The sequence below is a fragment of the Erigeron canadensis genome, chromosome 5 (assembly GCF_010389155.1).
Source record: "Erigeron canadensis isolate Cc75 chromosome 5, C_canadensis_v1, whole genome shotgun sequence".
Classification (NCBI taxonomy): Eukaryota; Viridiplantae; Streptophyta; class Magnoliopsida; order Asterales; family Asteraceae; genus Erigeron; species Erigeron canadensis.
In genome coordinates this window covers 31,983,339-32,006,993 of record NC_057765.1, presented here as the reverse complement: position 1 = coordinate 32,006,993, position 23,655 = coordinate 31,983,339, and the positions used below count along the sequence as shown (strand labels likewise).

General features: G+C 33.1%; 1 pseudogene; it reads right to left on the bottom strand.

Annotated features, from left to right (window-relative positions):
* Positions 1-6,757: 6,757 nt before the first annotated feature.
* LOC122601592 lies at positions 6,758-16,461 on the bottom strand (annotated as a pseudogene).
* Positions 16,462-23,655: the final 7,194 nt, after the last annotated feature.

The following is a 23,655-nucleotide window of genomic DNA, read 5'->3' as shown; positions in this document are numbered from 1 at the left end:
CACGTAAATAATACAATAAATGGATTTTTTCATGATAGACCAAGAGTTTTCTCTCGGCTATAATAGCTCTCATGATGTTAGAATATAATTGGGTGTTATCACAAGTGACACGTTGATAATCTAATAGTTTGTCACTAATCTAAATTAACTACAACAACAATATTTAATCATAAGATAACTGCAGTATGTGAAAGATGTGATGAAGATAATCTTACATCTACTTAATGATAAAAAGACAAAAATTGAAATAAGAGTGGAAATAAATGACGCAAGTGTCAAAAAGTCGTCGTATTTAGCCATTTATAACACATGTAAACAGTTGTAAACTACGTAATAAAATATACATATTTGTTATGAATGACTAATAATTGTTGTAAATTTCTCACTAGCCTCCCTCTCCTTTCATTGCACAATCTTACATTCAAAGTTTAGCCTCTGCATTTCTTGTATGCAGTTTTTTTTTTCCAAATTTCCGACTCGTTCTTGACAACTTTTATTGTTTCTTCCTAATTAAACAATTTTCCAGATTTAAGTACACGTGAGTACGTCATTTTAATGAGTATTACGCAATAACTTTTAAAGTTTCAATCAGTTATTCACATGGTAATTCCCCTACAAGTGATAATAAAAGTGAGAAAAACTATATAAAGAAGAGTTTGGGCAGAGAATTTTGGTGAGACTTAATTGGGGGGTTTTCTATATATCCGTAAGTGACCATTAAAGTGTTAACACCCAAGTTTAATCTTGTTTGATAATCTTGTTTGATAATCAAGTACTAAGCAGCTGACATGCTCTCTACTCTTAAAAATGTTCACATCGATAAAATCAGAAAATTTGTTAGGATATATATATGAGGTTAGGGTTTATGTGGATGTTAGACACCCAAGTTTTGGTGTAGATACCCTCACATCTTGTTTTTTTAATCCATAAAAAACATGGGGGCCAAACATTTATAGATATTTTAAAATTTTAGTATGTGAGGGGTTCTACATCCAAGTTTGGGTGTCTAACAGCCACATACTCCATTTTCTCTCTCTCTCTCTATATATATATATATATATTATATATATATAGACTTTCCTTATTTTGAGAACCATTTTTTTTGTAAGAACCATGAGAACTCTCAAATTATGTATTTGATCACATGTTTTTTTGTCCATTCACATGTGAAATGATATAAAAAAGTATGTTGTAGAAGATCCTTTTTTTAAAAACCTTCAAAATAACCTTTTGTGAACTTGTGAATGAATATGTTCACGTTTTCGTTCGCATGTTAACAAATGGGTATATATAAGGTTTTGAAAAAACTTTCTTCTACAACATGTATTTTTATAACGTTTCACATGTGAATGAACAAAAAAACCATGTGATCTAATACATAATTTAAGAGTTCTTAAGGTTTTTACAAAAAAATGGATTCTCAAAATAAGGCTCCATATATATATGTATATATATATATGACTAAAAGAGAGGGTTGGGGGTACACTTGACACCCCTAATCCCCCTTCTTTAACCTAATACTCCCTCATTATTAATCCTCTATTTTTTTAATATTTATTTAATAAAAAATGGTTGACCTTTAATAAAAAATCTTTATCATTATTTTATATATATACACCACTTAGAAAAAATCTTCACATATTCTCAACCCTAAGAAAAAACCTACTACAAAAAAAATTACGATCGACTACCAAAAATGTTTTTTTTATTTATATACTTTGTTCATATTTAATCAATATTATTGATGAATTGGTATGTATTTTTTAACTTATATACTTTACATTTTTTGTTTTTTTTATTTAACTAAAGTTGAAAAAAAGAGGTAAACTGGAATCAATATTTATATGAAGTTAATTTTCATATGTTTTTTCTTTAGCTTTCGTATTGATTAAGTTGTGATATTGCTCATACACTTTTTGTTTTTCTTTTTATTTAACTAAAGTTGAAAAAAAAAGGTAAACTGGAATGAATATTCATATGGAGTTAATTTTCATATGTTTCTTCTTTAGCTTTCGTATTGATCAAGTTGTGATATTGGTCATAGACTTTTTGTTTCTCTTTTTATTTAACTAAAGTTGAAAAAAAAAAGTAAAGTGGAATCAATATGAAGTTAATTTTCATATTTTTCTTCTTTAGCTTTCGTACTCATTAACTTGTGACATTGATCATAAAATTTTTGTTTCACAATTATTATAAGATTTATATATATCTTGAGTCTACCCGTCTAATGGATGAGCATGAACACTAGTATATATATATATACTAGGTTTTTTACCCGCACGATGTGCGGTTATTTAATTGAATTATCAAAGGTTTTAATATGATATTGATAATTAAAATTTGGTTTAGTTAGCATAATATTAATGTTAAATATGCTTGAATATCTTATCAAAACTTATATTTGTTAAAAAAATATATATATTGAATATAATTTTAAAAAAAAAAACGGATGGAATTAATGTCTCAAATAAATAATTGTAATTATAATGTTTGATTTGATATAATGTTTACCTAATTAATTCAAATCTATCTAAATTTAAATAAATATATATATAAAAAAGTTTGGAGATGACACATAGGATAAATCCTAGTTGGCAATTTTTTAGCATAACTTTAGATTTGAAGAAGGCTTGAAAAGGCTAGGATTCCTTCTCTTTTAATAGATATATAGATATACTAGGTTTAGCCTGTGCGTTGCACGAGATAACATAAATTTCTATCAAATAGTTCAACAAATGTTCAATATAAAAAAAACTGTCATCAAAGAACGAAGATATTTTTTTTATGTAATGAAGTAAAATATCAAATGACAAAGTAATAAACATTATTAGAAGGAAAAATTATAAACCTTAAGATAAATCTTCACTTTTTTTCATCCTCCATCACCCCTTCCACAAGCAATGAATATTTCACCATTCTCTCACTGTCTATGTAAGAATTAATCTTGACTCAGTCATATTATCTAGTTTGAGTTGGTTTTATTTAAGTTAGTATTTGAGTTGGTTTTAGTGTTGCTTCAAATAAATGATATAAATTCATGGGGTTGACCGAATTATATGCAATTGAGAATATGGACATTATGGGGCATACCCATGACCAATTCCTTAGGTAAAGTTGATAGTTTATTTCCTTATTTTTAGGATCACATGAGATGTAGTTTTGCCTATTTAAGGCTTATTCAGTCATTGAATGAGAAATAAGTTTCACCTTTGTTTTCTATATTTTTGTACGTATTTACTCTCTTTTCATATTAACATACATAATATACATACTGAGTGAGGTTGAGAGTGATAAAAAACAAAGAAAAAGATAAAACTAAAAAGGTGAGAGGGTGAGAAAGAAACCAGATTTACACCACCATCACCACTTTGCTACCCACCCCTTTGGTACCTACAGGGCGGGTGGTGTTTCAACTGGTGATCGGTCGATCACCACCTTGCCTCCTTACGTATTACATCCACCCTCAAAGAATTAAACATAGAGTATATAAAAACATAAATTCAACTTAAATTAAGACAACATTTTTTTATGTTCCAAGTAATCTAAAGTTTATATTTTTGCAATATATTTATGTTGGAAAATAAAAACTAAATATAAATTAAAAAAATTTACATCTCAAAAGATATTATATTAAAAAAAAAATTAAGAATCATTATTACTTTTTAATAAGAATTAAAAAGATCTTTAAAATATAGAAACTTTTTTATAAATTTGGAATATGTCATTAATATATATTTTAGGTAAGAAACTATTACCATATATCTCTTTTATATATATGTTAAGTGTCATCTAATTATATAAATAATATTTTTAATAATTTTTTGTGGGATTTTATACCGAATATCTATCATGTTTTTCAAAATATAAACAAAAATCTCATTAGATCAAGTGTGTTTCACATAATAAACTTGAGGTTGTGGGTTCTAATCATGCTTATGACTTTTTAATATGCTATTTATTCATAATTAATAAAAGCTATGATGATGATTTGTCAAGTATGTATAGGTGTTAGCTTACGTGTCAACGTTTAAGAAACTAACAACGTAAGATTGCCACGTAGGAAAAAGATGATGTGGCGAGAGTTTAGAATGTCAACAATTATTAGTAATTTGTTTTTACATTTTATATACACTGATAAAAACTCATCTAAATATTATGTGATGGCATCATGTATTCATATCATGTATTCATACATTTAACTTGTAGTTAGTTTTTGATGATAATTTATCAATTTAAAGAAAGTTTTCACAATCTTAAAACCTTTTAGATTTTATCATGTTAACTATAACATTTGTTACTTGAAATCATATAAGTTTTAACAAATCAATTGATATTCTGTTGCGGTTGTGATTTTATTAACTAAATAAAATGGTGTTTTTTTTAGTTAAAAAGAAGATTTGATATTTAATATGACTGGTAATTGTTGTTAAAAAGAAATATGCATAATAATCAGAAACTACCTTTTAAATATCTTTTTATCTTTGCCTAAAAATAATTGTCATTGAAGTTTACCATTTCTTTTATAATTTTATAAGATAAATAATTTTATTTAATTGTCAAAGAACTGATATGATGTACCTAATTTCTATTTGAATGACAAGTTAACTCAAGAAGATGATGTTCTTAAGCTAGCATTAAAAATAACATCATAAATAAAGTAAAAAGCAAAACAAAAAATTAAGTAACAATATTAAGAAAACATGGTTATGGTCTTATGGATGTCTCCATCTTACTAAAACATGAGGAAAAAGAAAATCAAAATATACTATGCAAGACAACAAAAAATTCTAAAATAACTTAGATAATATAAACGAACCTTAGGATCGAAAACAAATTCTTTTTGTGTTTTGGAAAGTGAATCTTTTGGTAGGAAGATAATTTTAAGAAATTTATTATGAATATATATTGTGATTTGAAAGTGATCGAGTTTTACAATTGAAAACATATATTAGAGATATTTATTATTAAATAATATTGTAAAAAAATTATAAAGATGACACATAAGCTTTTATCCCATGTGTCAATTTTAAAAAATAACTTTAAATTGTAGATGTCTTTAAAAAGTTAAGATTCTTACTGTTTTAATATGTATATAGATAGATAGAGATACGATAAAGTGAATATTCTTGAAATAAATATCCGTATGCTTTCTGTTAGTTAAAATTGTAATGTGATAATTTACTTAATTTACTAATTTAGCGGTTTGTAAAGTTTTAAAATAGGCTAGTTTTCGGCCTCTTTTTTTGGCCCAATCGAGTCTCTCCAATATTTTTTGGTCTAATGGGCCAGTCTCTGTCCAATTCAAGGTTGAGCCGAAACCCTTATCAACCATCAACATATCTCTGAAATTATTATTATTGAAATTTATCAACAATAATAAAGTCGAATGAATTGATACGAACCTCAAGAAATTAATCACGAACATGTAAGAAAAATTATTATTATTTATTTTAGAATTGAAATATATATCGAAAACAAGAATCAAAATCAATATCAAGATGATATCGATTATAATATGGAAACCCTAATCGAGAGAGAATACAATGATCGAAAAAGAATAATGAAAATATGATTGATTAATAAAGAAAAATAAACCCAAATTGGGTTTGTATATTTATCTTTAGAAAATACAAAAGCAGGCCCTCAACTATGCACCGTATTAATCTTCAATCCTTGATCTTTTTAAATCTTGCAAAACTCGTCCACTAATAATGAAATGTCCAGGATATAACCCTGCATTATATACTAACCATCAATAAATCCTACAACTTGGAAAATGTTTAAGAATTAAACTGAAATATATGTATATAAATTTAATAATATCGATTGATGTTTGAAAACTTGAAACTTTAAGGTATTGAATTCAATTTGGATATGAATAAAATGCTCCCGAAATGGATAGGTATTTGGAAACTTTTGAAATTTTAAGGTATTGAATTCAATCCGGGTATGAATAAAATGCTTTCGGAATGGAGACAAATGTTTTCTCATATAAAGTCGGGTTTTCAGCACATGAACAGACAATGCCGTTGAACTCAAATTTAACGTTAAAAAAACTTATGAAACATATAACATTGCTTTTAACTCCTAACTAGTTTCTGTTCTGCGGGGATGTATTCGTTTGCTTGTCTTATTGATTGTTTTGGTCGTTCACATACCTTTCGGGCTGTTATGGAATGGGAGAGCTTCTCTTGTCTTCGGCAAAAATCTACTTAATTGTAACATGGTGCTTGAGTATATGACAAACTTATTTTAGCATCATTATAAATCTAACCACGTATATATGAGTCTTCAAAATGAAAAAACATCAGCTTATAAGCCCGTTATTATAGTTCAGACTTTAACTTGATTATCTACATCTGGAAACGGAGAAAAAAAGTAAGAAGAGGCCGGCAAACGATTTTTCATTAGTAGCATTTAAGCTGGCTTAACTGGGACAGAGCAAATCAGGTAATAACAGGGCCGAAGGCGGGCCAAGCTATCAACCACTAATCAACCGGATATTGGCTAATTAATCGGGTTCTTTAAGACCAGCGGGGCCTAAAACTGGTCTAAGACAAAACCCAGAGCTGGCTATGTATGTAAAAATAATGGAGTCTAACTCATAACCCTTGTACTCTTGTAGGTAAATTTAACATCTATTAAAACCGGCAGCAGATTAAGAGGAAACATCATAGGGATAACAGGGTTCTTAATCCTAGTCCTAGTTCATACATAAAACAAGTACAATACCAAAAACATACACTAAAATGTCCACATACATGCATCTAAAGAACATTTTCACACACATGACCAAACTTCAACCAGTGACCATAGCGCTATCCATAACATGCTCGATGATTTCCTTCGATTCCTGAAGCAAACTGATACTTTTCTGAAGGCTTTCCCTCTTTTGGGCGATAGCCGGTGGTTCATCTAGCATCTTTCCAATACCACCACCCTGCACCATTACCTCATTCACAACCTCCATCTCGATCCCATTATTCACTACACCTTGCATGAAAAACCGCAGTTGAAGAGCTAAGCAATCTACTATTCGTTTCAGAACAACTTTCCAGTACGCTGTCATTTTCATTTTCAGATCAAACGCTTGATCCCTGGTGTTTGCTGGAACACTATGAAGATGCTTCACATTAATTGTTCCATAACCCTCTACATTGATAGTAGCCGAGTTACTGCTCATGGACTTCATAAAAGCATCTCGGTTGCACATTAACTTATCGTATGAAGCAATAAAATCCGGATCACATGTGTAATCTGTGATTTTCTCCATCTCTATTAGTTCAAGAACTCTATCCACGAACCTGGCCTTCGTTTTCACCATCACATTTAACGTTGCTTTTTTCAGAGAGGAAAACAGCTGTGGATAGTTACCAGCCTGAGCAATCAAGACATTAACACATACAGTCTCGATATAATCCCACACTTTGTTCGCAAATCCAAGAGGCAAATCAGCGATACCGTTCACTTTTCTTTGGAGCAACAGCAGAAACACAGAGTGGGGAACGAAATTTGGCAACCGGATCCCATTAGCTTCCTGCAAAATATGCATCTCCTCAACCAAAAAATTATCAGAGAACTTTATACTCTTATAAAGCTCTTTTGGCAATTCATCCAACATTTCGATTAACCTAGCATTACAGTGCATTTGTTTCTCATCCACGTAATCATCAAACTCGCCTCTTATCAAGATCTTTTGAAGACTTTCTTTAAAAGACCCAACCATCTGCATAAAAGCAGCCATTGCTTCAGGAATAGTTGTAAGGTTTCTCGGCAACTTGTTGAGCTCCAAAACGGACGCATTGACCTTCTCATTTATCTTCTTTACAATTTCAGGCAAACATCTTGATATAATCACCGACTGAATTTCCACAAGTCGTTGTGCCAAAACTGGTATACCTACCATGGATTTTTCAATCTTAGACAACTTAGGGTGAGTTCCAAAGAGTTTGTTTTCTTGCATTCGTGCTTCATCATATGTTTCATTGTTGATCCGGTTTCTAACACAGACATAGCCAAGGCCAATGTTAACATCATCTCTAGTAACTTTCTCAAGAAGGCCATCCGGGGACTGGTCACATTTTGTAACCACCGCTAATGTTCTTTGCCCAGAGCTGTCCACGCGCTGTGATCACATGCATATTGATTCGCACGTTGAGAAATCAATAGTGGCAGAAAGTACATTTAGAATAGTGCTCTCTTCCGGCTTGATATGCTCCATGATGATTCCTTTAAGAATATACAAAAACAAACGAAATTTGAAGGTTTATATTAGTTCATATATAAGGATTATTTTATCAACGACTGTATCATCTTCAAGTGTATTACTAAAGGCCTCTTCTAGTGGTATGTGAGGTGATCCATGAACTAAAAGTTGTGGTATCTAGTGTCATTGTAAGCAAATTATAAATTTTCATAAATTTGTATCAAAATATTTCCAATTTCAGAAATAATTAGTTATAAATTCATAATAAGAGTTTTGGAAATTAGTTGATTGTAATTTATGATTCAACTATCGATTTAAAATTGCTTGCATTGAGTTGTAGTCTTCCATCCAACTTATATTGCAACAAAGATAAAAGTGAATTAAAATCCTACATATCTATTTTTTTTTTACTCTTACACTCACATTTTACAGCTACATACTCATATTCTCACTTTCTTTACCAAAGTATATATGCAAATTTTATTTTATTTTCTGGAGTCGCACAAGAATATGCAAACATGCATCCATCATGTTGCACAAATCATTTTTTCTTAAATAATAAGGGATACTCCTATAATATTGTGGAGTCTATACGGGATGTGTCAAACGAAACGCCTGAAAATCATGTCTGTACTTTTCTATGCTAGCTCTAATTATATATCACAAAAAAGTGTAGACTTCTTTTGAGAGAATATCATATTTTCCAAAAATAAGTTGTTTTAAATAGTCATAAACCAAATTATTAGACCAATCACTTTTGTTATTACTAGGCATGAGCAAGTGCTGAAATCCCGAAACAGAACAAGCACGAATACCAACGGGTATCGGTTTTGAAGATTTGGTGTAATGAGTATCACTACCGGTACCGAGGAAACCGAGTATTGTAAATGTTAGGATTCTAGGGAAGCTTCCAATAAAATTCATACATACATACATACATACATACATACATACATACATACATACATACATACATACATACATACATACATACATACATACATACATACATACATAGTATAAAGCTTGCAGTTTATATATCTATAATCTCAACAAACACTCCAAATGATAATTAACCATTAGTTGTGAATTTTCCAAAGTGATAAGTCTGTACTTTTAGCAAACAATTTGTTTGATCATGTAGTTTGTAAATGTGTATCTGTAAGTAAGAATATAAGAATTTTCTTGATTTTGACGCAGGCCCGGTCCTGGCATTGGGCTAACTGGGCAATAGCCCTGAGCAACAAAAAAGTTGGGGCAGAAATTTATGATATGAAGCCATATATTGAGTTGCAGTCTTGCAATAGATGGATTTGACTTTTTGTTTTAAAAAGAACACGATGGCTTTTAATACATTTTAATTTAAACCCTATATATATGTTTAAACTGCCAATTTTACCTCCTAACTTTTTAAAGTGATCTTTTTAGTTTGGAAATACAAAGTACATACTACTCATATCATATAGTATTACTACGTAATTATTAGCCAACCTAGTATTCTTAATACATTCTACCTTTTTATACGGAAATCAAAAGTAGCCCATCAAACTTAGAGCTATGATTTTTAATACATCTTTGTGATCGACCCATTAATATCTTTTGCATTTTAATTTATTTTTCAGTTCAAAATAATTTGCATTATTTAAGAGTTTGGGATAAAATTTGTTTATATATATTTTTCTATATGGAAGTAAGTTTTTTTTTGTAAGTATTTACAAAATAGATATGTTTATTTATATTATACGATATGCAATTGGTAAAAAAAGATTTGAAGTTTCTAACATGCGGCATATTTTTACAATTTTACAATTTGGCCTTGAGCATCTCAATCCTCAGGACCGGCCTGACGGATCCATATGTTATTAAATACTTGAATAATGATAATTAGTTATACCATTAGGTCACTTTTATAGATTTATAATACGTCAAAATTATGTTTTGGAGTTTTATCACACGTTCTCATTGTAAAGTCATATATAAGAGGAAAAGTGAACATGTATTTAGATATTTAATGTTTAGATAGAACCTCTCACACACTAACTTTTTACACGTATAATGGATAAATGATTTGGGTTTCATGTATTTTATGGATTAAATTAAAGGAAAATGATTAATGTGTTTAAAATATAGGCTTAAGGTATGTCTAATAAGAAGAGATTGGCGCATGATTAAAATTATGAAAGATAAAATGTGGAACTTATATGTACCAAAACTTGAATGGATTATGCATACTTTTAGGTAATATGTTAACATTGGGTAATACCCAAGTGGCCACTTTCCATGAGGTCTTGGGTTCGAGTTTGACAAACTTGAGATAATCAGGGGATTATTAAGTGGTTGAGAATTACATGGACCCTAGCCTAGCTGGGGGATTAGTGAGTATCAAATGATACATGGAATAGGGGGTTTTCATCCAATTACCTTTTTTTTTTAAATTAAATATTATGATGTCAAAGGTTCTAATACCAAACTTCATGCATACAATCTTTATCCTCGTATGTGTTTAATTAGTGTGTGGAGAAAAAAACACTTGCATGCCTTTTTTTATTAAGAAAAACATACTTTTGGTGGAGATTTTCATGAAAAACCAGAGCGCACAGTCAGTCTACCATCATGTGGAGGTATGACGCGCGGCCTATGTTGACTTACCTTTCCATATCCCGGCTTTGGTGGGATTGGGTGTTGGTGATGTTATTGTGTCTATATATATGAAGAAAAAATACATGCATGTAGTATAAAACAAGTGTACCTGCTGACCATGAACAGGAATACGAGTAGCAAATCAACCATGGTAATAAGATCCGACACACCTTGTTTTTTAACCACCAAAGTCAACGGTACATTTGATATCCCTTTAGAATTCCCAGCTATCTCCACTGTCGCCTTATCAATGGCTTCAGAAATCTTACTTTCCTCCAATATCTTCACAGATTTCTTATGAAACTCGAGACGAAATTCTGGGACACTGTCAGTATGCTACTGCAGCCTCATAATAAGAGGTACCCTTGTGCAAATACCCTGTCCACGTGGCAAGCTTATTCCTGCTAGTGACTCCAGAACGCTCGACTTGCCGGATGCTGGTCACCGTCGACGACGACTATGGTGGGAAGTGGGATGCCCTCTTGGGTGACGTTGAGACTGTTGTTATATAAGCATAAATAGTACTGAAAACAAGAACCCGATCAAAGTTACAGAGAGGATTTTTTGGTGGTTTTTTCTTTTTCATATTACTTCACTAAAAAGATAATACATCAACTTGAAATAAAAGACTTAAAACTAAAACTGACAAACCCACTACTTCAAAACTAACATAAAATACGGAAATAAAAAACTACTGCTAGACTTTGTCAACATGTAGATAAGGACATAAAGTTAGTCTAGTTTATTTTGACCACGTGACCATCAAACCAAGTTGAAGTTGTCCACCAAAAGTTTAGTTTAGAATTATATATGCAACACTCACCCCCTAATTCTAAACCCTTCTTCTTGATCTCTTCAACTCCCAACAGTTCTCTCATCTCCATGAATTTCACCCTTGGTAGTGCCTTAGTAAGGATATCAGCTTGTTGCAATTCACCACTGACATGTTCAACAGTGATTTTTCCATCTTCCACACATTCACGAATAAAGTGGTACTTCGTGTCTATGTGTTTGCTTCGACCATGAAATACCGGATTTTTCATAAGGGCAATAGCTGACTCGTTGTCTACATATAACTTGACGGGGTGAGCTTCTTCACAAGTGAGATCAGACAGTAAGCTCCTTAACCACAAGGCTTGACACGCGGACGATGTGGCTGCCATGAACTCTGCCTCACATGAGGAGAGCGCCACTGTTTTTTGCTTCTGTGATGACCATGTTACCGGGTTGCCTGAGAGGTAAAACACCATTCCAGTGGTGCCCCGACGATCATTGACATCGGTTCCGTGGCTGCTATCACTATAACCCACCAATTTACCATTTCCACCTTTCTTATAAATCAAACCATAGTTGAGTGAACCTTTTACATACCTGAGTATTTGTTTCACAGCTTTCAAGTGAGATTTTTTAGGTGCTTGCATGAATCGACTCACCACATTAACTGAGTAAGCAAGGTCGGGCCTGGTGTGTAGTAAGTAACGAAGGCTACCCACTAAGCTTCTGTACAGCTTCACATCAACCTGCTTACCATCATCATCTTTAGTCAACTGTAGCTTTGGCTCCATGGGCCACTTAGCCGGTTGCAATCTTTCATTCCTGCAGCTGCTAGTAATTTCCTTGCATACCCAGATTGAGAAATCGAAGTGTAGCCTGCCTCCTGTTTCACTTCTATACCCAAGTAGTAATTCAAATTACCAAGATCACTCATTGCAAATTGCTTGTTCATTTTCTCCTTAAATTGTAATACTCCTGACTCGTCAGACCCGACAACCAATAAATCATCAACATATACCCCCACGAGAATACAACTCTTTGTATTCAACTTCTTGTACACAGCTTGTTCTCGAGGGCATCTAACAAAACGCAATTCCTTTAGCGTTTTGTCTAACCGAGCATACCAGGCCCTCGGGGCTTGCTTAAGACCATAGAGTGCTCGGTTTAACTTATACACCATGTGTTCCTTCCCTTTAACAACAAAACCATCAGGTTGTGACACGTAAACTTCTTCTTTCAATTCTCCATTTAGGAAGGCCGTTTTAACATCAAGATGTGACACTTTTCATTGCAGCAAGTGCAAGAATAACACGAACAGATTCCAACCTGGCCACTGGTGCGAAAACTTCATCATAATCGACACCTTTCTTTTGCACGTATCCTTTTGCAACCAAACACGCTTTGTATCTTGTTACTCTTCCTTCAGCATCTTTTTTAATCTTGAACAACCATTTTAGACCTATGGTGCTATGACCCGGTGGCAAATCAGTGAGCACCCATGTGTTGTTATTTTTTATAGACTCCAATTCTGCTTCCATAGCTTTTTCCCATTCTTTATTACCCACTGCATCCTTATATGAATGTGGCTCCTCACCTGTTAACAATAATCTGTCTTCATTTTCAATAACATCACATCTTTGAATAAACATCAGCCAATGATCTTGCCCCACATGTAGGATTATCATCATAACCTGATAAGTCTATTCCACTCATGCTTAAATTTTTATTTGTTGATTCACCAATAGAAGACTCATCTTTTGAGGTAGAATTTGTAGTGTAACTTGGATAGGGTGTAGGAGTTTTCACATTGATGGTTGACTGTACTTCACATGATTTTGGGGTCCCTTGAGCTTCTCCTGGAGCATTTGGGTGCACTCCATGTGATGGAGTGTCTTTTTCAAGTGGTCCAATATTATGTGGAAAAGACACAATACTCGTTGGTTCCTGATCATACACCACACGACCCCATACACCTTTTGATGTTATATTATCAACCTCATTTTTGTCATTTTTCTCCCAACTCCATTTTTTTTTTCATCACATTCAACATCCCTACCCACATGTGGTTTCTTCCTTATAGGATCATACAACCTGCAAGCTTTGCTTCCATGTTCAACACCAATATAAACCATCGGTTTACTTCTATCTGCCAACTTCTTCAAGTGAGTGCCCACTACTTTCACATATGAAACACAACCGAATACCTTCAAGTGATTAAGTTTCGGTTTTCTATTCTTCCAGCCTTCATAAGGAGTCATTCCCTTCACACCTCTTGTTGGAACCCTGTTCAAAATATATACAGCATGTCTCACCACTTCTCCCCACAAAATATCAGGTACATCCATTGTCTTTAGGAGTGAACGAGTCACCTCCAACACAGTTCGGTTACGGCGTTCAACGACCCCATTTTGTTGAGGAGAATACGGTGCGGTAAGCTGTCTTTGAATCCCTTCTTGTTCACAGAATTTCTGAAAGTCAGGTGATGTAAATTCACCCCCTCTATCCGTTCTCAACATTTGAACCACATACTTTCTTTTCTTCTCAACTTCTTTTTTGAAACACTTAAACTTTTCAAGTGCTTGATCCTTGGACTTCAACATATAAACCCACATGTATCTTGAAAAATCATCCACAACAAGCATAAAATATTGATTACCTCCTGGTGTTGTGGGTGTAATTGGCCCGCACAGATCAGCATGTACAAGTTCGAGGGGCTGACTTGCTCTCCATTGGGTTTCCGACGGGAATGGCTTTCGAACATGTTTTGATACAAGACAACCTTCACATAGCTGTTTAGGATGTTTGATATGGGGTACTCCTTCAACCAGTTTCTTCTCTACCATCGACTCTATCACCTGAAAATTAATGTGTCCTAAACGGGCATGCCATAGCCATGGTTCTTCATTCATATTCATCATCAAACAAGCGGGTTTCACAGTATGTAAAGTGATCGACCTTGGTACTTTCATAATAAGTCTCCTAACATCATCATACATTCTTAGAAACCTTCCATATAAACGAATATCATAACCCATTTCTTCCATTTGACCAAGACTAATAATATTACTATGAAGTGCGGGAATAAAGTAAACATAAGGTATCATAGTTTGGCTACCATCTTTACATTTAAGTAGAATTGTACCTTTTCCTTCAATTTTTACTTTTGACCCGTCACCAAAACGAACCAGCCCTGTCACCATCACGTTTAACTCTGCAAATAATTCCTTTTTACCCGTCATGTGATTACTAGTACCATTGTCTAGGTACCACCCATTGCTGCTGCTTTCATGACGATCGGGAAAGACTTTTTCTTCATTTAAAAGTACCATCGGTGACTTTTCTTCTCCATGGATTGCAAACATCAACGCTGGTTCATCATCTTGATCTTCAGTGAGATGAGCCTCTTGTTCATTCTCTCTTTTGGTCCTGCATTCGTTGGCATAGTGACCATACTGATCACACTTGAAGCACTTGACATCCTTTTTGTCACGTATGTTTTTCTGATTTTGGTTACCATTATCGCGATGATAACTGCCTCTACCTCGACCACCTCTTCCACGGTATGAACCCCTTCCACTGGATCCATTACGACCTCCCCGTTCATTAGAAAAACCACGAACCCGACCATTTCCATGGTAGTTTCTGCCATTTCCTCTATGTGGCTGATTCTCTGATCTTGTGAGCAACAAATTGTTCTCATTCGATGTACTTCCCTGTCTCAATTTTAACCGATCTTCATACACCTTCAAACGCCCTATCGCTTCATCGAACGACATTTTATCGGTATCCGGAAACTGTTCGATGGACGCCACAAATGGAAGTAACTTGTCAGGTAAGGCATCAAATAATCTTCTAACAAGTGTACTATCCTCCATAGTCTCTCCAAGACTACTGTATTTTGACTTTATGCCACTCAATTTCCCAGCAAACTCATCTATTGACTCACTGTCTTTCATCTTTAACGCGTCAAAATCACTCTTGAGCGCCGCTAATCTCGCCTTCTGTACCCGCTCAGTCCCCAAAAACCTGATCTTTAGAGACTCCCATACTTCTTTCGCCGTCTTCTTCTTCGACACTTGAAGAAGAATGTCTTCCGGGATAGCCTGAAAAATAAACGCCCTCGCTATTTTATTTTTCTTATCATTAACCGCCTCCCCGGCCGGTTCTATGGCTTCCCAAATCCCTTGAGCATCCATGATGGCCTCCATTTTGATGGCCCATGTCGTATAATTGGCTAAACTGAGCATGGGACATTGGAACGGGAACGAAGTTTCTTTTGATGAGCTTGATGATGGATCAATCAACGACATGATTTCGTGTTTGATTACTTTTGGCATAAACAAGATCGATAAGGCTCTGATACCAAGTGTTGTTATATAAGCATAAATAGTACTGAAAACAAGAACCCGATCAAAGTTACAGAGAGGATTTTTTGGTGGTTTTTTCTTTTTCATATTACTTCACTAAAAAGATAATACATCAACTTGAAATAAAAGACTTAAAACTAAAACTGACAAACCCACTACTTCAAAACTAACATAAAATACGGAAATGAAAAACTACTGCTAGACTTTGCAACATGTAGATAAGGACATAAAGTTAGTCTAGTTTATTTTGACCACGTGACCATCAAGCCAAGTTGAAGTTGTCCACCAAAAGTTTAGTTTAGAATTATATATGCAACAGAAATGACGTAGCTTGTCCACTGCGTCGAGAATTCGACGTATCTTTTCATTGTATGTGGAAACGAGTGGGGGAAAATTAGCTTCTTGTTTAAAAACGATTACTTTGTCATTTTCAGTTTTTTTGGTTTCGTCAACGATTCTGCTGCTTTTAACCATGGTTATATTTTTTGGAAGTGAATAAACACAAGGAGCTATGTGTGAAGAATATGGAGGTGAGATTGTGAGAATATATATGTCGAAAAATATAAAGTTAACGGAGTGCGTACGTGTCAAAAGTATATATACATGGAAGTGATATTACCAATATCATTTGTTTCCATATATACTACGTAGTAAGAGTATACGAGTATATTACTCGTGTTTGTTATACGGGGTGTTTGTTACTGTGATTACAAAATAGATCATGCGTTTTCAAAATAGATTATGTGTTTTTAAGACTGCGTTTTGAAAAAGCATGTAGGTACATGCTTCTTCAAAACTGTGTTTTCATAGCAGATAATCACTTTTTCACACAAACACTTTTTTAGATTATTTACGTTTTACAAACGTAATAATCAGATAATCACTTCAAAACGCATTCCCAAACACCCTCTTAGTTTTTCCATTGAAGTTATGATTACTAATTCTTCTTCTGATTATAATAGCTATATGTATTCTTCTAGACCTATAGACTACGAGATTAGACAAGACCATAGTATGTACACCTGGACACATGAAATTATACTCGTACTCGTACGACTAGTTTTATTTCTTGTTTTCTTTTTTATATCTTTTTTTGAATGGCAAAAACTCGTACCTTTTTTATATCTTTTTTTGAATGGCAAAAACTCGTACGTCTCGTTCGTTTCTAAAGTTTTGGAAAAATATAAATCATTTAACCATATATTCAAATAATCTTTTTAATACATTAAGAAGGTGATATATGGTATCTATTAAGTTCTTTTTTAATCTTACCTCCTTATTTTTCCACATGTCATTATCTTATAGTTATGAAAATTATTAGACTATTTTGTTAAGAGGATTAATCATTTTCCGTAAGTTTAAACCTTCACATTTTAATGGAATTCTTATTCAATTCCTACATACCTCATTTGTGATAAATTTTGATAAATGTGATGCCGTTTTGATAATTAAAATTGTCATAATCTACTATTCATGATGGCATGATCGTAGTTAATATCTAATTAAAATTGTTATTGTGATTACAAAATTGATTTTGCGTTTTCAAAATAGATTATACGTTTTTAAAAGTGTGTTTTGAAAAAGCAGGTAGGTATATGTTTCTTAAAAACTGCATTTTCGTAGCAGATAATCACTTTTTCACACAAACACTTTTTTAGATTATTTGCATTTTACGAACGTGATAATCAGATAATCACTTCAAAACGCATTCCCAAACACCATCATAGCACACAAAAAACTGTGCCTCACGTTAGGGGTGAGTATGTTCCAATTTTGTTCGGTTTTTGACTAAAATCGAAACCGAACCGTTATAATTCGATTTTTAAAAACTAAAACCATTGGTTTCGTTTTTTTCGGTTTGAGTTTTTTTCGGTTCGGTTTTTTGGTTTAGTTGGTTTTTAACCACTTGTGTTTTGGTCGAATTGAGTTTGAAAAGTTTATAAGTTTATACTTTATAATTACACCATAATTAATTTCAACAAGTTTTTAAAATAATATTAACAACAATAACACTACAACAATGACAACAAATCAATAAAAGTAAGTTGTGCAAACTTCAAACGAATTGTATATATAACTATTTAAATCTTTTACGCGTTGTTTAATTATACAATTATTAAAGCAAATCAATCTTGTTGTGTATTTTCACTTAAACATATAAATGATATTATAGTATACACCTAAAAATACAAATATATATTAACATATTTACCGTAAATTAATAATAAAATGATATAAATATAAAATAAAGTAAACAATATATATTTTTGGTTCGGTTCGGTTTTTATGGTTTGGTTTTTCATTAGAAACCAAAACTGAACCATAATTTTCGGTTTTTAGAAAACCAAAACCAATAGTTTTTGGTTTTTTTGGTTTTCGGTTTTTATGGTTTTTTCGGTTTTTTGTTCGGTTTTTGCTCACCCCTACCTCAGGTGCCAACCATTTCCTCCATTTATTAGGTGTAACTTATATATTTTGTTATGGAAAAGGATTTCCTAAAGTTATCCCAACTTGACTAGTCAAGTTGGAAAGATCTTGACCCTTGGATAAAAATCAAGGGTCAAAACTTAAAACTTATCTTTAAATCTTGACCCCTTGATTTTCATCAAAAAGATTAAGATTTTTCCAACTTGACTAGTTAAGTTAGGATAACTTTGAAAAATATTTTCCTTTTGTTATACCAAACTACCAATAAGATATTTATATTAAACATTAATATATTTATGTTAAATATAAATATAGATAATAAACTTACAAATCCTATTAAAGAAAACATTTGTTGATTCAATTTTTTCAAACTTTTTGAGATCTTAGCAGTTAAAGTTTTTGAGAATGGTCTAGATATATAATTTGTGTATTCTAGATTATATTTTTTTTGTTGTAACTTGGCCTCTAACATCTTACTAGATGGTCTTACTTTATGTTTAATAATAATTTCTGCCGTTCTAAAAAATAATAATAATAAAAAGTATTATCTTTATGGTTATTTTAGCATCACGTGTTTTATAATATCGGATAACTTTATACATAGTTGTTTTGTGATGGTTAAATACTATGATTCGTGCTAAATTATATGAGATATGTATATGTTGGTTATATAAACTTATATTTTGTAAAAAAATGATATTTAATAAGATGTTATTAAATGTTTTAATACAACAATAACAAATATATATTTTTGTTATCTATATGCAGTAAACTATATTCAAAACAAATTTTATATAATTTGTTAAACATGACGAAACCGCAGCGGAACGTGGATGCAAATTATCTAGTTTTAAAATCATTCTTGGTGGTTTGCTACTAACTAGTAAAGTTCGTGTAGGTCTAGTATGCCTTATTTAAATTGTTACGTTATTTAAAGTGTTCATTAAAAACCTTCAATATGCTTATAAAAAATATTTTGTCAATAATATTTTTGTTTAAAAGTGTATAAGAAACTAAGAAATAACAAGTGATATAAAACTCGAACAAGATGTGATGTTGCTTTCTGAATAGTAGTATAAGGTGTGACGTGAACAAATTGTTTTTGGCAAAGTGAGAACGTCATTTTAATTAGTATTAATAATTATTAAAATTTCGTCGGTTAATAAAATGGTAAATTGGCAATTGCCCTTGCCGGTAATATGTTAATAAAAGTGGGACAAACAAAATAAAATTGGGGGGTTTTTATATATCCGTCTGTGACCATTAAACTGTTTAATCTTGTTTGAATAATCAAGTACGCAGCTGACATGCTCTCTACTTTATAAAAAGCTACCACATCGATAAAATCAGAGATTTAGTTGGAACATACGTATATGACTATATATGGTAAAGTGAATATTCTTGAAATATCCGTATGCTTTTTGTTTCTTATTAAAATTGTAATGCGATGATTTACGTATTTAGGGGTTTGTAAAGTTTGAGATTAAGCTAGTTCCGGTCCTACTTTTTTGGCCCAATCTTGTTCCCATTTACCATGATCTTTTATCTAAAAACTTGGGCTTTGTAAAACTTGTCCATTTACTTTTGGGTCTAGAGGGCCAGTCTTAGTCCAATGAAAGTTTGAGTCAATCTTGAATCTTATCAAAATATCAAGTATCAACCATCGATGGATTGGTGTTTGAAAGACTTTGCTCCCCGGCTGGAGACAAGAATTTTTCAAAAAATAATTAATTTTCTTCTCGAATAAGAGTCGGGTATATGAAGAAATAATGTCCCTGAAAAAAAAATTTGCCATTAAGAAAAAGATATGAAGTTCATTATGTTGTTCTTTAACTCCTAACTAATTTCTGATATGGCAGGATGCATTCGTTTGCTTGTCTTATGCTTGTTTTAGTTGTTCAAATACGTTCTTTTTTGGGCTGTTCTGCAACTGCAATGTGACACACTGCATGTGTTATGAATTCGTTCTGAGTGTGGTCTTCGGTAATGACACAGGCCCAGACTCAAGTATTGAAGATCAAGCCCTTTTGTACTTGAAAAATCAAGACAAAAAGAGGCATTTACTAAAATGACCATAATTTTTGCTACAGATTTCCGTTTTGGGCATATGACCAGTCAAAACGATCGCGCAAACGAGACGCGTCAAGCTCCAAACCGCTTTTGGGTCAACCTTCGAGCCCCAAAACCGCATTTTTCTATGAGTTTTGGGCATTTTTATAAGTTTTTTCGTTATTTTTGGACTTTGCTTTGGTTAAAACTTCTGGCCCACTTGTATTTTATGGCCCATTCGAAATTCCCAACTATTTATATATAATAGAACCCTGGGTGATCAATTTATTATAAGTCAAAATTTCATTTTTCCCTACACGTGTGTTTGTGTGAAAATCCATAAATTTCGGTATTCTTTTAGAATCAACGAATTTTATAAGAATTGTTTCTGAGTATTCTTTGAATTGACAAAATTAATTATTTATCCCAAATTTCCGTCTACGTCAGGTAACATATATACGTTCAAGTTTTCGTCATTTTTCAACTATTGCCTATCGGTATGCCACCATGTAATCTTCTATTTTCATCTTTGTGTGTTTTTTATATTCTTTTATAATTAATGAATTTTAGAAGAACTGTTTCTGGGTATTTGATATGTCCATTTATATATACATTTCCATATCGTTTCTAAGTCGTTTTAAGCTTAATTATGAGCAAATTACATGTATATTCGATGCTTTGATGGTATTGTTAGTGGTTGCAGGCTTAGAACAGGTGAAATGGTTAGAAACAGCTTTCGGATGACTAAAAGATGCATTAGGTTGGTTCATGGACGCATACGAGTGAAGACGGAATGAAAACTACAAGTTTTGGCTGAAAACAGAGCAGGTGCGTCGCACCTGGAAGATTGGTGCGGAGCATTTTCTTCTCAGAAAGTTGGAAGATGTGAGAAAGCAGGGAGGTGCGGCGCACCAACCTTATGGTGCGTCGCATATCGGGCAGAAGGATTTTTAGAAACAAGGCAAGGTGTGTCGCACCTGATGCTTGGTGCGTCGCACCTATAGGTCGGTTTGTGAAGACTTTTTGAAAACTCTATAAATACAAGACCAAAACCCTCCCATTCGATATACAATCACCTTTAGTCGATTTTAGGGTTCTTTGGGGCAATACTCAGCAGCTTTTTCGTCCATCAAGGTCCAAGGGTTGTTCGTAAGCTTCAAGGCAATCGGTTGTCGATTTTCTTAGCGTTTACTTGTTTTCTACACACTGGTACAATATGTTCTCTTATACTTTTACTCTTTGTGCTTTGTTTATGATTATGAGTAGCTAAATAATTTGTCATCCACTGAGATGAAGTGACACATTGAATAATGGTTGCATAATCTTTTGAATTCAAGTTGATTTGATTTAACGTTGTGTCGTAATCTTAGCTTATTAATTCTTTGTTATTTAACTCTTAATTGCGGATAGTTTTTGCATTATTTTAGTGGTAACTAGGTTGTGTAAAAGTTATTTTGATTGCTTGGTTAGAAGCGATTATTTCTATGACGGGTACGGTAGGAAGTAATTAATAGTTAATAAGAGTTAACGGGTTAATGGTTGGGTACAATCAAGAGACACAATTGTTATCTAAATAACCAAAACAATTAGTTGACTAGGAAAGTTATAAAAGGCGTCTTGGGGTACTGGTCTTAATAATGGAACTAGTTAATTAAGGGATTTGAATAAAGTAACGAACTTGACGGGTACGGGGTGAGTCTTTGTTTAGTTCTCGGTTATTAATCAACATATTCGAATTGGTTCTTCATTTAAGTGCAACCTAAATAATGTGTGTCATGGAGTGGAAGTGGATGATCTTCTCATCCTATCTGATATAAAACAATTTTCTTTTTGATAAATTCTTAGGAATTTCTAACTCTTTCAATCAACTAACTTTTAATATAAAATCAAGATGACGTGGTGTCTTTATGTAACGACACGACTCGATAACTCGAAAACACAAAAGTTTTTTTTTATATATATATATATATGCCCCACTGCGCCGCAGTGAGGTCGAGTGCTCCCACTGCGCCGCAGTGGAAATTCTCGGGCCAAAACTGGAAGAACCCCCACTGCGCCGCAGTGGGCTTGGCACGCTCCCACTGCGCCGTAGTGGGAAGAAAAGAAATTTTGGCAGTGGGATTCCACTGCGCCACAGTGGGCTCAGCACGCTCCCACTGCGCCGCAGTGGCCCACAACCCATCAACATCAAACTTTGCCCACTTTAAGACTTAACCAAAACCTTTGAACCACAACCAAAATTATAAGAAATTACATTCCAGAATTGAAAGTACGAGAGTTAACCCGAAAACATTCATATTTGTCAAATTAGTTTGATCCATGATCAACCACGCAACTATATGGGTCGATTACCCATTTGACATGCTACAACCAAACCAACTATCCTTATCAACTCCAAAAGACATGAACATGACCATTTACAAAACATATCAAAATATGGCCAATAACAACCAAAATGTACCATGAGCCAATGTCAAGAGGGACAACTAGGTTTCTAACCAAATCAACGTCATTCGCCCGGGAATGACCCAATTACCTTCAAGACGTCCAAAGATCGCTTCAAACTCTAAATCAACTATCTTCAAACAACACTCACTAGTTCCTTCCTCTGGAACTACCTATATAAGAGGGTAAACATCTAAAATATAAGCAAAGGCTTAGTGAATATACTTGCATACATTTACGAATACGAAGGAGGGCATAGTACAAGGACTTTCACATGTAACCTATGGCATCGTCATGACATATTTACATATTCACCTTGCACACAAACAATACATATATGGATCCATATAAGCTAAACAATCATAACAAAACATATCTATCGGGATTCTTAGGCCCCGGAGGTTCTTAGGCTTCATAAACAATGCCCCACATGGGCTTAACGCCGAACCAATTACCATGCTTGGAACATTCACATCTCATGGTAATTGGCCCAACGTATACATAAAGGTATGCAAGAATACTCACCTCCTTCGCAACAAAGAGAATAACGCTAACAACAAGCACAAGCAAGCTTCAACCTAAAATCATATCGAAAAATGCATAAGCTTACATTCACAACTCGACTAGTTCAACCTAGCCATTCACAATCACTAGCCTTTTATAAACCCAAAAACCCAACCCATTTGTCATTGAGTTACTTTCATCTTTAACTATAACATTAGGTAGTTCAACCTACTATTTTCATTC